The following is a 14,231-nucleotide window of genomic DNA, read 5'->3' as shown; positions in this document are numbered from 1 at the left end:
TTTTTGAAAAAAATACTTCAGGAAGAACCATACGAGGTCTTTAACATACAGAAATTCCAATATCAAGCCAGAGAAACAGCCTCCTTTGGGAGAAGTCTACGAATTTTGAAAATAGGGATGAGATATAGGTCTTACACAAAACATCCTCAAGGTATAGGTGCAGAGTAGTTGAAAAGCCAAAAACAACTTACTAACCCACTTCTTTATACTGCATTAGCAGCCTTCTTAATGCTGATAAGATTTTTTACTTTCCTCAGTTGGTATATTTATTTTAGAAGATACTTTTATCACTATACAGATAAACAATCTCTAAAATTGCCTCTTGCGTCATGTCAACATCTAAATAAAGTATCAACAAACATTGTTTGTAGCAAAATATACTAAACTACACACCCAACAAATCATTCTTCTGAAACGAAGAGACTAAAAGCTCGCGAACCAGATCCTGCTACAACTCTAACGAATGACTACAGGATGAATGGCTTGGCCGGAGCAGGCTTCTGCAGAGGACGATTACCGATTTCCCAGCCAAAGTATCCGTTGTGATGGAATGTGGACGCCGTAGAAACACAGTTATATCAATATTCTTGGACAGCAGAGCCATAACGGCTAGAACGGTGTGCTTTAGGTTGTGCTGGTGTGCAAAAAATCCTACAAGAAATGGTGAGTGATGGCAGCAAGGTCTAGCTCGTTTACTCACTAAACATATATATGTATATATATAAATATATATATATATATATATATATATATATATATATATATATATATATGTATATATATATATGTATATATATATACAGAAAATGGAGGTGAATATAACAAAGGAATGATAAAAAACAAAACTGATAACCTAATCGGCGCTCTATATTACGAATTAAACAATTTAAATTATTTAAATACGTGAATTGTTTTTTTATAATTAATGGTCGGGAAGTTTTCAACATCAACAAATGAAGATTGTGATAATATAATGTTAATGCTACGTTTCTTAACTTTGAGAGATCAAATCAAGGTTTTACATTGTAATATTCATGAATTTGTTGCAACAACAATGTTGCATTTTATAAATAAATGTTTTGAGTCTTTTGATATTAATATTATCAATTTGTTTTGCTATATCTAAGGCCCACAATTAACAACATTGAGAATATCTATAGAAAAGAAATTCTTGGGTTTGTTCGTGCTGGATAATGGATATTTAATGTTGGGATTTAATCTTTAAATCGGGACGATCCTGATATAAGAATATTTTTCACTACGGGGCTTAGTTGAGGATGTTTTTTGGAAGATGTATTTGCACATGAGAGTGGGTGTGAAAATATAGAAACTGGAATAGAACGAAAAATCGTTTGCTGGAATAAAGGGTAGTTGATTGAGTCAGAACGATCCAGCTATGGCATTACTACCCATGTACGAGCCCCCAGACTTGAACGACGTGGCTTAGCTTAGACTAACGCTGGGAAACCCGGCTTGGGCAAACCAATAAGGGTCCAAGCCTAGTTGAAGTTTGGGTAACTTAGCCCCGGCCAAGCCTGGCTGAACTCTCTGTAACTTTACCTTGGCCATCCTATATTCACCCAAGCCTGGCTGAACTCTGGGTAACTACCTCGCCCATCCTAGAGTCAATCAGGCTTGGCAGAATTCTGAATAACTATATAAAGTTTTGTGCTTAAATCTTATACATAATTGATATCCTAATATTAAAAGTAATAATTTTTTATGAATAAAATTGTGTTATGCATAAAAGACAATAAAACAAAATAATAAGAAATAGTATCATTTCTTTATATGTATGTTTAATTATTTAACTAATATTTTTATTCACATTAAGAAGTGGAGTGCATCAAAGAAATGTGTCTAAATCTATAATTTTATTAACAATATATTAAAAATCTATTATTACAAGCAACCAGCCTGGCTCAGGGTTGCAGACCAGTCTTAGGTTTAAATAGGCAACCGGGCATGGTTTAGGCTAGCAAACCAAGCGAGGGGCATTGTTACCATCCCAGAGTCCCACCAAGTTTTGGCCAATGACTGCTTCCAAGCTAGGGCCAGAGTTGTACATATACCACTCAAGGGTGGGCCTATACTGGGCCCATCGTAAACTCCTATATGGGTATTTCCTGATTTGAGTGAACGCGTTTACCAGAAAAACCACAGGAAATTTGTGTTGTGGAGTTTGCATTGAAATTATTTGAAAGTTTGTGGTAAGTTGTTGTTGAAGAGAAATTTTTTGGCAAAACTTATGTTTCCTTTCTTTTTATATTCTTTTCTTCCTATCGAAGTTCATTTTCAAATCCACAGAAAACAATCTGAAGAAATTAATCGAAAGATGTTGAAACCGAACATTTTTTTTGCTTTATTTTAAACACAAAGCAATTTATTTTGCTGAAGTTGGACAAATTTACATTGTATTCTTACTGAACTTTGAATAATTCAGGTACACAAACAAATGGATTCTTCTTAAGGTAACGACATGCAAAAAAAATTGCTGTGACTGGAAATGTAAATGAAAATTGAGTGGCGATATTAGAAGCAAACAGTAAGAGGTCAAAGGCTTCAAAAAAGTAGAGATGTTGATGACAGTCATTTAAATAAAACAAGTCCTTATTACAATAGTGTCTTTTATGTCGCCATTATTGTCTTCCTAATGAGTTTCAGTCCGTATTTAAAATTTTTTAACAGTCAGTTTCAACACAATTGGCTGCTTAAAATATAATTGAAATAAATACATTCAAATTCAAGGTTGGAAAAAGTATGTCAGACTTCAATTATTAATGCACGGACAGAGCCATTTTTGTTATATTATAAATATGTAGATATTATTATCCTACAGGAGTCACTTTGTTCATATTATTCATATAAACAACAAAACTTGAGTAACTTAACATGCTACGAGTATTTATATTTCATTAACTAATAACAGTCAACCAAATAAATATTCATACTTTATACTGGTTATTGTTTGCTGTTTCAAAATATTTAACGTAAAACTTCAGTAGCTCCTAATTTCCATTAAAGATAATTGACGCTAGGTCACGATATACGTGAAGATCCAGAAGTAACTAGTTATTAGTTATATACTAGTTATTAGTTATATACTAGTTATATACTAGAAATTCTTATCATTCATCATTCTGTCTTCCTTAGCCGGAACAGTTTCCACCATATATGTAATACTCCTATATGGACAGTTAGTATGGGAAAAAACGTCCCTACGTTACAATATTCATTTTCTCTCTCGTTCGAAACGATTTATCTATACTGCGCATGCTTGAGAATGCGCAGAACCGAGATGGAGCCTCGGAGGATAGAGAAAGCGTTATAATTCTGTTTTCCTTAGGCGGAATAGCTTCTACTTGTTGAGCGGAATAAGATCGAAGAACTTGGTGGTATTAAGCTCCTATCGTATCCAGCATTTAATCCGCAACTTGCTTAGTAAGTTTTTCGCTTGGGAAAGAATGTGAAACAGAAGGTTCACGAGGTCTGGCTTTTAAATAACGAGACTGGTTACGAAAAAAGGGTTTTATTATAAAAATTATTCTACATTCTAATGCTCCCCTTCAATATACTCCTCTCCCTTGGCCACACACTTTTTCGTAAGTTTTTCGCAGCAGTGCTGGAAGTCTTATTAGGTGAGCGCTTTTAGGAGCTCTGCTTTACCGCTTCCATCGACTCAAATCGAGTTCCTTTCAAAGCAGATTTCATCTTAGGAAACAAAAAAGTCGCACGGTGCCAAATCCAGTGAGTAGCCAGACCTCGTACTACTATCTTATTATTTCAAAATAGGTGATTCACCCTGTATTCATAACATCGTTTATTTCCAGCTTTGAAACGTATTACTTGCACATTATTTTTTTACCATGCAACGTTCCAGCCGTCCTAGTGTCTACTAGTCATTAATAAGGCCCATTGGAATGTTACCAGATTAATTTATAATGACATGTCAAGTGATTTGAAATTTTCATTTCATATATAAATTATCGATTTTTCATAAAAATCTATTTGTAATGATATTTTTTCATCATGTATTGATAGGAAAAGCGTAAGAGATAAAATAAAAAGAGAGAAATGAATTAAAAAAGAGCATTGAGAATGTGCATTGAGTTTAGATAACTGAATAAGAAAACCATGATGATAAATTTCCAATACCAAGAATAGATTCGATTCTAGATCAATTAGGTAGATCAAAATAGTTTTCAGTTACAGATCTAATGTCAGAGTTCCATCAAATTTCTTAAGAAAAATATTCTACAACGAACACATCCATTCAGTAGCGAAAAACGATTTTTCCAATTTACAAACTTACCCTTTGGTCTATACATTAGCCTTAACCGTTTTTTTAGCATGATGTCTATAGCCTTCTGTGGATTAACTCCAAAAAATGTATTTCCTAACATGAACGATATTGTAGTTATTGGAATTTCAAAAAGTCGTCACTTATCTAATCTTAAAGAATCTTCGATACGTGTCGTAAATTCAACTTTAAATTAAATCCACAGAATGCGCGAGGTTAGGTCATAACTTGTCTAGTAAATAAGTCCTACCTGGCAAAGTCATCGAAAAGTATCAGGTTCCGAAATGTGCAGTCGCAAAAATATTTGTATAGACGAATTGCGATTGAAAATTAATCAAATTTATTAGAAAAGGTAATAACGTGTGACGAATCAAATCTGCATTAAAAGGAAAAAGATTTTAGTCTGCTGAAGTTGTGAAAAAAGAAACAGCGCGCTTCCTCAAGGAACTGATACATAACCTCAAAATAAAATATCTATATCTTATTTTTTTCTTTTAATCTTGTTTTTTGTTCATCAAAGTAAGTATGTTTTGTATCCTAGCGCCTTTTTGATTTTATGCTAATTCGTTTTCATAAATTAACGTTAATTCGTTGTAAATTTTAAATGCAAATACTGTGCATATTTGTTTTCAGACAAATAACTTGTTTTGAGCCCCAGAGAGTGTTATATTATGTATGATCAATGAATTTTAAAACAAGAGCAATTAAAAATTTACCCTTATGAGAAATTTTGACGATTCCTCGCTTTGGGAGACGCCCCGTTAATCCAAAATAATAAAGCCAGTATCTAATCAAGTAATTATCTTTTGTGGAATTCGTTAATCTCATTGCAATCATTTAAAGCAAAAAAAATTGTATTTCGTGACAACAAAAGCTCAGAGAAACGCGAGGGGTGGCTGTGAGTTACTGATCAGTCATAAGACGACTTAAGGCGTGCCAAAAAGGTAGGCTACTGGATCGAAATTGACCTCAGATCATCAAGCATCCCGTCGACGATTTTCTAGAGGACATCTAAGTTGGACTGATGAAAGCAGAATGCACCTTTGAGTTTGGAAGCTTTTAGAGACGTCTGGATACGAGCGGGCGACTTGAGTTTGTTTTTTGTCCTTTATTTCATTGGAAGAGTAAATCATTTTTGGCAGGATAACGCATTCGTAAGGCTCTGTCTTCTAAGCAAATGTTTAAGGATTTTTGAATCAACATCTTGGATTGGTCAGTCCGCATCTTAACACAATAGGAAATTTGGCATTATGGGAATTATGGCAAGGGAAGTCTACGACTTTCAAAATCATGAAATTCAAAATGTCGAAGAGTTCAAAGAAAGAGCCACGTGTGAGAATATACCTACCAAAAAGCACATTACTGTAAATTTCCACAGATTTTTTAGTTATTTCATACATAGAGGAGCAAATCTCAACAATATTATTAATTTTTTTAGACAAATTGTGACTTCTCATTTAATTAAACATGAAATAATATCTTTTGTCACTCAAATTCCAAAATATATGGCATAAACTAATCCAAACAGTTTTTATTTTTGATTTATTTTTTCCCAGGATAATACGTCCCGCATAAGAATCGACACAGAGCAAAGACGTATAGACAATTGGGGACAATTTATTTTGATTTGCCACCTGTTAGTTACATTTCTAGTGCTCACACACTCATTTGAACAGGACTTTCTCGATTAACACTAAGGAAACTCCCGTTTTTTGAGCCCATCTTTCAACATTAGAAAATTATCGTTCACAAAAGCCTAATACCAATAACATATTCATTTTTTGGCGAAAATTTTTTGCTCCAGTAGAAATCCCATGAAATCAATTAATTTGGAGTCGTTTGATTGAAGACAATCAATCGGCACAATATACTAGAGACAGATCCCACGGGCACCTTGCCATGGATACATATTTATCGCGATTTTGACATTTCGAATATTTAATATTTCAAAATGTCACGATTTGGTTGTGATACTGACGAAAATGTTGATGGAAATAAGAAATCAGACATAACAAAAAATACCGTTTACAGTGAAAAATTTGTATGGAAACATTCATGGCCTTTTACAATAACGGAAACTATCAATTAGATGAAAATCGGACGGTGGATGAATTGGGGTTGATTTTAAAGGATTGGGCTGGTATAGAGTTTAAAAAAACTACGATCAAAACCATGTGGAACCTAACAAGTAAACTGTTACTAAACAAGAAAAATATTATGAAGAAATGAAAGTTGTTATTGGGTTGCACGCAATTCTATACGACTAAAACTGCAACTAGATCCCTGTAAAAAGAAACAAAGTTCGACAGCATTTAGTAGAAATAACGAAAATGATAAATTTTTTTGTATCGAATCAAACAACGATAGTTCTGTAACAAATCAAGTTGAATACAATTCTGTATTCAGCAAGACTTGCCAAGGTGGTACTGAAAGCAAATTTTTAATAGTAAACAACGACAGCACCGTTTGTCCTGTCAGATTACTTAAAAAAAAATTATGTCAAAATTAGGTCGAAATATTAGAATCAACCGATTATTCCTAAGAATAAATCATCACTGGAAATTCGAAAATGATCACTGGCAATAAAATATTGAAAAAAATACGATTCCAAATTTGACAAAATCGTTTGCCGAAGCGATTGGCTTGAGTACAAGGAAAAAAATACTAATCACTCCAATAGATCGAACGCGGTTAGTCAATTGGACAAGAGTGGTGTACAAGAGCAAGGGCTTATAAAAATTACGGGCGACAATGATGCCAACTCAATAAAACCCTACTTGAATGTTGACGAAGAACATCATAATCAAATGATCAACAGCGTACTTATTGGAAATACATCTTCATCAGTTATAGAAACTAACACGCCTGGATCTATATTTAACTTTTTTAATTGTTGCAATTGCTCAAAAGTTTTCTCATTTTTTTTGCTTATAAGCAACAAGCTTTCGAAATCTGTTTTTTCGAACAATTGTCCTCGAATTATTACTACTGAAAAGTGAATCGAAAATTGTCAAATTTGATGAATAAATTCATAGCCATCTTTTCAAATAACATTGTTTTCTTGAGTTATTCATCTTTTCTTTGAAAAAAACAGTTTTATAATCAAATTATCCATATTATGAAATTGATTTTTTTATCAATTGACAGATAAAAATCTCACTTAAAACCCCCCAGGATCGTTCGATCGCCTTCTACTTAATACCCTTAACAGTCTCATACAATGTACCAAATTTGATATATGTTTAGTTCAAGGGCGGCAAAGAAATACATTTTTTTTTGGTCATTTCCCGCCCTATCATTCTCCAGGGATCGAGGTAAATTGTCTTCAATCGCCATATTTTGGCCTCCCCTATACGCATTTGCTTTGTGTTGTTTCTTTTAAGGGACATGTATTAACGTATAATTATTATAAATTATACTTCTGTTACTAATAATCCTAGCTGTTGAAAATAAAAAATAATTTTCCACCAGTAAAAGATCTTTTTGTAAATTTGTAATTGATACAAGTTTTTTATACTGGGCAAGAGCCGCCTCTGTATTTATGTGTGTAATATGAATTCATTTATATTACACCGTCCAACACAGCACGTGGACGTACGTAATCAAAAATTCAGAAGTTTCATTTATAAAAATTGACAAACTACGGCATCAAGTTCCTAGTCTAAGGTGGTGTATATATAATTTATTATGAATATTTGTGATAAAAGTTGTTTTTATATTTTAAACTGCGTTATAAATTTGAGGTAAATTATCGGTCAATTACGAACTTAGTTAGATATGACCAGTAACATTAGAGGATTGATTGTAATGTTCGCAGTTTTTTTTTTAATTTAGCAACTACAGTGAACAACGTTATGCAATATATCACCGCTGGTTCCTCTCACACTGTATAAACAAATAAAAATGTAGCATTGCGTTAAAATTATGACGTAACCTTTTACAACAATCGTTGAAAATAAATAAGCTAGTTTCACTTGATTAACACAAAAATTGCAATTAAAATTTTTCTACCGATTATTCCTAATTGATTAACATTGAAGAATTTATAATTCATAGTTACTGGTTGTTGGATAAGATGTTTTGGGTTAGTTGTATAATTTGGTAATAGTTACATAAATTGTCACCTTTCTAGTAGTTCCGCTCTACCTCCCTCAAACGACTTCAACCATAAAAGAAAATAATTTTTTTTATAAATTTAATCCGGTTTTATTTGAAATTCAATTGTTAGATAATCAGAATACACACATTACTAACAAATTTATTATTTTGAAATAAATGACACAACTTGTGCGCAAAAAAATAAACACATACAAAATTAAAATTGATAGAAAAATCACGAGGCGTCTTATCAGAGCGCAAGTATAGGTGTATAGATGAAATGATATGTGAACCAACCTTTAGGAAAAGCGTTGAGATTAGGCAACCCCCAGTGTGGCTGGGGGGTTGTATCTGAAGGGGAAGTACCGTAAGCCCTAAACATCACGCACTCTCGGGCACTTGACAGCGAATACGCCCGCGAACTCACGCTAACACCAAAAACTGACTGCGCTGATTACAGTATTAAACGCCGCGCGATCGTGATGTTGACTGCGCTATGTTGCCGATAGCAAGTAGACAATTCCCCAGAATTCATTATACAAGGACGATATCAATAATTCTTTTTGTATGACTTATTATCACCAACAATAAGCGTTCTATTCATCCAATAACAATAAATTTCACGAGAATTGTTTAAATAAGTATTTTTTTTATTAATAGAATATAATTTTATTTAATGTACAAGTAGCGTAATTTTGAATTTTTGGTAGTGAAAACTATGTTTTTATATATTTTAGAGGGTAGTTAAGACAGACGTTGTATCTGATATTGTTCAAATTAGTTAAAATTTGTAATCTCCATTTTTTTTGTGTGGGACGTTAAAAATACTCAGAATCGATCTAAAAACACGAATATGCGCACAACTAAACGCTTGAGCCTACACTAGGTACAATTTCTTTGATTTTATGAAGGTGTTAAATTAAAATACTTCGATAATTGAATGTTTTCTTAGATGTGTAGGTGTAGATACGTTTATCGAGACTACGTCGTTTATATTTTTGTTCTATGCGGCTCAAGGCGACAAACAACTTGTTATCAAACAAAACAAGTAATGATTTTTTTACTTTGGTTGATTTGTTATGAGTTTATTAGACTGATTTCAATAAATATATGCATTCTTTCAACATATTTAAAATAATTTTCACACATTTTCAAAAGTTAAAAATGTTAGTTCTTAGACTAACACATAAAGAAAAAAACTAACTATGATTATTTTTCAATATATTCACCCTTTAATTCCACACATTTTCAAGAACGTATGACTAAAGTCGTTGCTGTTAAATCTTTTACCTCTTAACTCAATTTTTAGCTTTGCGAACAAAAAATAGTCGGACGGGTCTAGAACAGAACTATATAGTGGGTGTTCAATTTCTGTGAAGTCCAGTCCATTAGAAAGCGAAATAGCGTAGACTGGAGCATTGTCGTGGAGCAATCTCACACCTCCCGGCCGATTTTGTCGTAGCCCTTTTTCAATAATCTTTTGAATGTCGGATCATAATAAAAGATCATACTTTTAGCACCTGTTACAATTGATCGGATTACTTGGTCTTCGCGGCTCTAAAAATCGCTCACATTCCACTCGATGCTGCTTTTGCAGTGCGCTGAGAATTCGAGGCACTAATTTTTATCATATTAAAATGCTCATGTTTCCTAGAGTAGTCACCCTCACAGGATCTCCCGCACTTCCTTTGGTGTTAATCCTTCTTTAGTGAAAAATTTTTTAACAGCGCGAAACTCAATTCGAGACATTTTTCAAACCAATTTGACTGAGTGGTCGTTCGAGCTCTACTATATTAAAATGGATTGAAGCAGCAAGTTGAAACTTTGTTGAGACTTGAGACGCGAGCTCTATTTACTATATGACGAGCGCTCTACATAGCTACGAATCAAGACGAATTTAAATTGTTTCCAAAAATTTAAGACAGTCAATTACAATGCTTCATTTTTTTAAAGTAAGAACCGTTTTGTATTGGAATAGACGCAAATTTAATTATTAGCGCGAATTGTTTTACAAACTAAAATATTAACATCATATGATCACCATTAACATTTAAACATTGTGAAGTAGTGGTATCACCCCACAAAGAATTTTACGATGGGTCTAGTATAGGCCCAGACTTAGGCCAAATATGTACAACTCTGGCCCTAGCTTGGAAGCAGTTATTGGTCCAGGCTTGGTGGGATTATGGGATGATAACAATGTCCCTTGCTTGGTTTACAAGCCTCGACCAGGCCTGGTTGCCTAGATAAACCCAAGACTGGTCTGCATCCCATTATTACTTTTAATGTTAAGATATCAATTATGAATAAAATATTAACGCAAAACTTTATATAATTAATCAGAGTTCTACCAAGCCTGGCTGACTCTAGGATGGCCGAGGTCGGTTTACACAGTGTTCAGCCAGGTTTGGGTAAATACGAGATGCTGAGATAAGTTTACATAAATTTCGGCCAGGCTTGGCTGACTATAGAATGGCCGGGGTTAAGTCACCCAGACTTAAACCAGTCTTGGACCATCATCATTTTACCAGCGTTGGCCCAAGCTAAGCCCCGTCGTTTAAGTCTGCGTTCAAAGAGCTCTGCGCCTTTAAACCGATTAGTAACAGTTTTTCTCATTTTGTCAACACTTTCCAAATATTTTTCTTTAAGATTTGGAAACAAATAAAAGCTGCGAAATCAGAGATATATGCTAGACAATTTAGTTTTTCCCAATGATAATTTTTTATGATCTTGAATCTTGTGGAAATATAATAGAGCTCGTCAATAGTGAGTCCGTATTCTAGTCAATTTTCTTATCAACCTTTTGAGGCAAAACTTCATTCAAGACAATCTTTTTTATCATAAACCTTTATCCTTTCTTCTTTTCACGTACCTTTCTATCATCCATTACATAAAACTGCCGGTGAATATAAGCAGAATGAACAAAAGATGGCGACACACGAAGCAATTTAACCTCCGACTATGACACTTGACAGGCTTCTCTGTAGCGATCTTCTCATGATCAGGAATGGGACCGTTTATGCGTATTTTTGGGATGAACCAGAAGGTGGAGACTTTTAATGAACTTGTGAATCAAAAGCGACACGACGTTTTGTCATGATAAAAAACAAAGTCGTTGTCCAATTTTCAGGTCTCTTTCTTCGTACATTATTACTTCGCAAACATTCCAGTACTTTCTGGTTTTTACAAGCGTTGACAGTCGAGGAAAACAGCGACCGTAACTTTGATGGTCGACATTGACCATCCAGCCGTTTTAGGACGATGTGAGGCACTGGTTTTCCATTGATAATTCCATAAATCCAATTTTCTCTCCAGTGGTAATTTTGGTAATGAAATCCAGAGCTGAATTAAGAAAACTTTTTTTTTGTTGACTCTCCCTCATCTCATATTCGTTAAAATGATTCGTAAGGATTCGTATGAGATTCTAGCAGCCAATTGCCTGTTTGAGCAAACAGATATCTTCAATTTTTGATCTGTTTTTGAGGTCGAAGGACGTCCCGACTCTTCTTCATCTTCAAATTTCAAACAGTCTTCAAAAGTACATTGTCACCACTCAAACGACTTTATAATCAGGTTGATAAGATGGAACTTGATGCAAGACAATGTGCAATGCAATGCAATGCAAGACGTAATATTTCTTCGTCAAAAGCATGCGAGCATGCGCAGATGAAGTTCAGCTAATTGTTTCATGCAAGATCTCACACTTTATCAGTTTGGTGCCGTTTTTATTGCGTCCAAGTTGTTTTAGAGAGAAATAAGTTTATAATCTGCTGATATTACGTTTTATTTTCCTTGGGAGAATTTTATATGTTTCTTCATCCATTCTCAACTAATTTTTCCATGTTTTTTCCAGCTAAACTGCCCTTCAGACTCCAAAAATAAAGGTAGCAGCAGATATAATTATTGCACTGACCACTTTTTTCTTTTTTATTTCACCTAATTTTTTTATTTTCATTTTGAAACTACCCACAAAATGTTAAATAAAGTTTGTGGTTAGGGAATTTTTTATGAGAACGTCCTTTAATATTTAAGCTGCTAATTAAATTGTTTAGAATTTATTTTGTATTGTTGGACTGAAGGTCTTACAAACAACATCAAGTTTATAAATATTGGCAAAGCAGAACCGGACTTACAGTCATTTTTCATGACAAGATTCCCACTCTCCCCTAGCTCTGATTTGAAGAGATAGACTACAGCTTGTGGAATGAAAAATGTGCAGAATTTGTTAAAAAATTAGATTATTTTATATAAAGTACCACTTAATTAGGTATATCTTTAAAATTTTTTTACTCCATACTCTATTTTATATGGACGGGAGAGTAATAAAACTTATTTACTAATCCGCAACATAGTACGGTCATTTTAAATATTATTACAGAATAATATTAATATTTCTAGAATTTTCATAAATCTATCTCATTAGTCTTTTATAACCATGATTCTGTCCGATAGTCAATCAGTCATTAGAGCTCTAAGCTCCAATATCATAGAATCTAAACTTGTTTGGGATTGCCTCGAAAAATTAAACGAGCTGGACAAGAAAAATAAAATTACCTCACAATGGATTCCGGGACACACCAGATCGATTTGATTTCAATTGGCAAGTGATTGTGCATTTTTTGCCTTGTAAAATATTGAGCCTAGTTCTTAGGAATTTAGTTGTTATAGAACTTTTCTCGACTCTCGACTGTAGAGCGTAGAAAACTGCAATGCTCCCAATGTTCGTGACTCAAATGATGTGCCAGGCGTAGACAGGCGTAGCTACTTTTACTTATGGAATTTTGATTAGTGGCAACCTTGATGCAATGGCAAGCGACATGCAGCATTCTTCTATGTAATATTTTGATCTTGCAAGGAATTGCTTGCAATTTCTTGCATGTTGTCTCGTATCATGTCAAACGGCCTTTATTCTTTTCTTAATATATAAGAATATGAAATTTTCTGATTGAAATATTTGCACTGTGAGTAATTGATGCTATAAAACTTGTTGAATTCACTTCATTCATTTTTTCAACGCACAAATTATACTATTCATGTTTGTCTTTTTAAATAGTTTATTATAGGCATACAAAAACTAGTTTAGATTTTTCGAAAATCTACTTTTGTGTCCACGGCTTCATGCCTAGAACATTATATTTAAAAAATCTCACACGTTTATTGATTCAAAGCTGAAGAAAAATTTTGTTTATTAACAGATATTATTCATAATAGATAAATACATAATTATGTGATAAAATTTTATTGATGATATTCGTTAATATACGAGAATTGTCTGAAAAGTTCCGGCCTAACAAAGAAACATGACATTCTTTTTGCGTAATCCTTTTTATTTATCATTCTATACACTTAGTCCAGCGATGTTTCCACCTCTTTAACTTTTCCAAATAATATCTGTCGTCTTTTTCCTTAAAATAGGCGTTTACGTATACAATAATGTCCTTGTCTTATAAACATCTTTCTCCTGCGAGCGAAACTTTTAGGAAACAGGAAAAAATCGTTTGGGGCCAGATGTGGTCAACACGGTGGGCGATCAAACAATTTGAGGTGAAATTTTGAAAATACGTTGTGTTTTTTTTAAATACGGTCGCTTTTTAAAAATTCTTCCTTTATATCATTAAGCATTGATGCGTTATACTCTCCTGCCATTATTTTCCCTCGTTGAGAACAAAATCCAATAATTACAGACGATCTAATAGATTTCAGTCTTGGGTCTTTCATTTCAATTACTACTGGTCTAATTGAGTCAGCAGTAAATACTTTGAGAAAAATTATAAGTCACTTAGAGTGATCTTTATCCCAAACAACATCCAAAATTATTAAATTTAATACAGTA

At 33.5% G+C, this 14,231-nt stretch overlaps 1 protein-coding gene across 2 annotated transcripts in view; it reads right to left on the bottom strand.

Annotated features, from left to right (window-relative positions):
* Positions 1–14,231, bottom strand: part of LOC130900917 (cytoplasmic polyadenylation element-binding protein 2) — an 86,738-nt gene that overhangs the window by 38,029 nt on the left and 34,478 nt on the right. The gene's annotated exons all lie outside the window — the stretch shown is intronic.

Source organism: Diorhabda carinulata, chromosome 1 (assembly GCF_026250575.1).
Source record: "Diorhabda carinulata isolate Delta chromosome 1, icDioCari1.1, whole genome shotgun sequence".
Lineage (NCBI taxonomy): Eukaryota > Metazoa > Arthropoda > Insecta > Coleoptera > Chrysomelidae > Diorhabda > Diorhabda carinulata.
The sequence above is the reverse complement of the archived record's forward strand: the minus strand, read 5'-3'. Positions and strand labels throughout refer to the sequence as shown.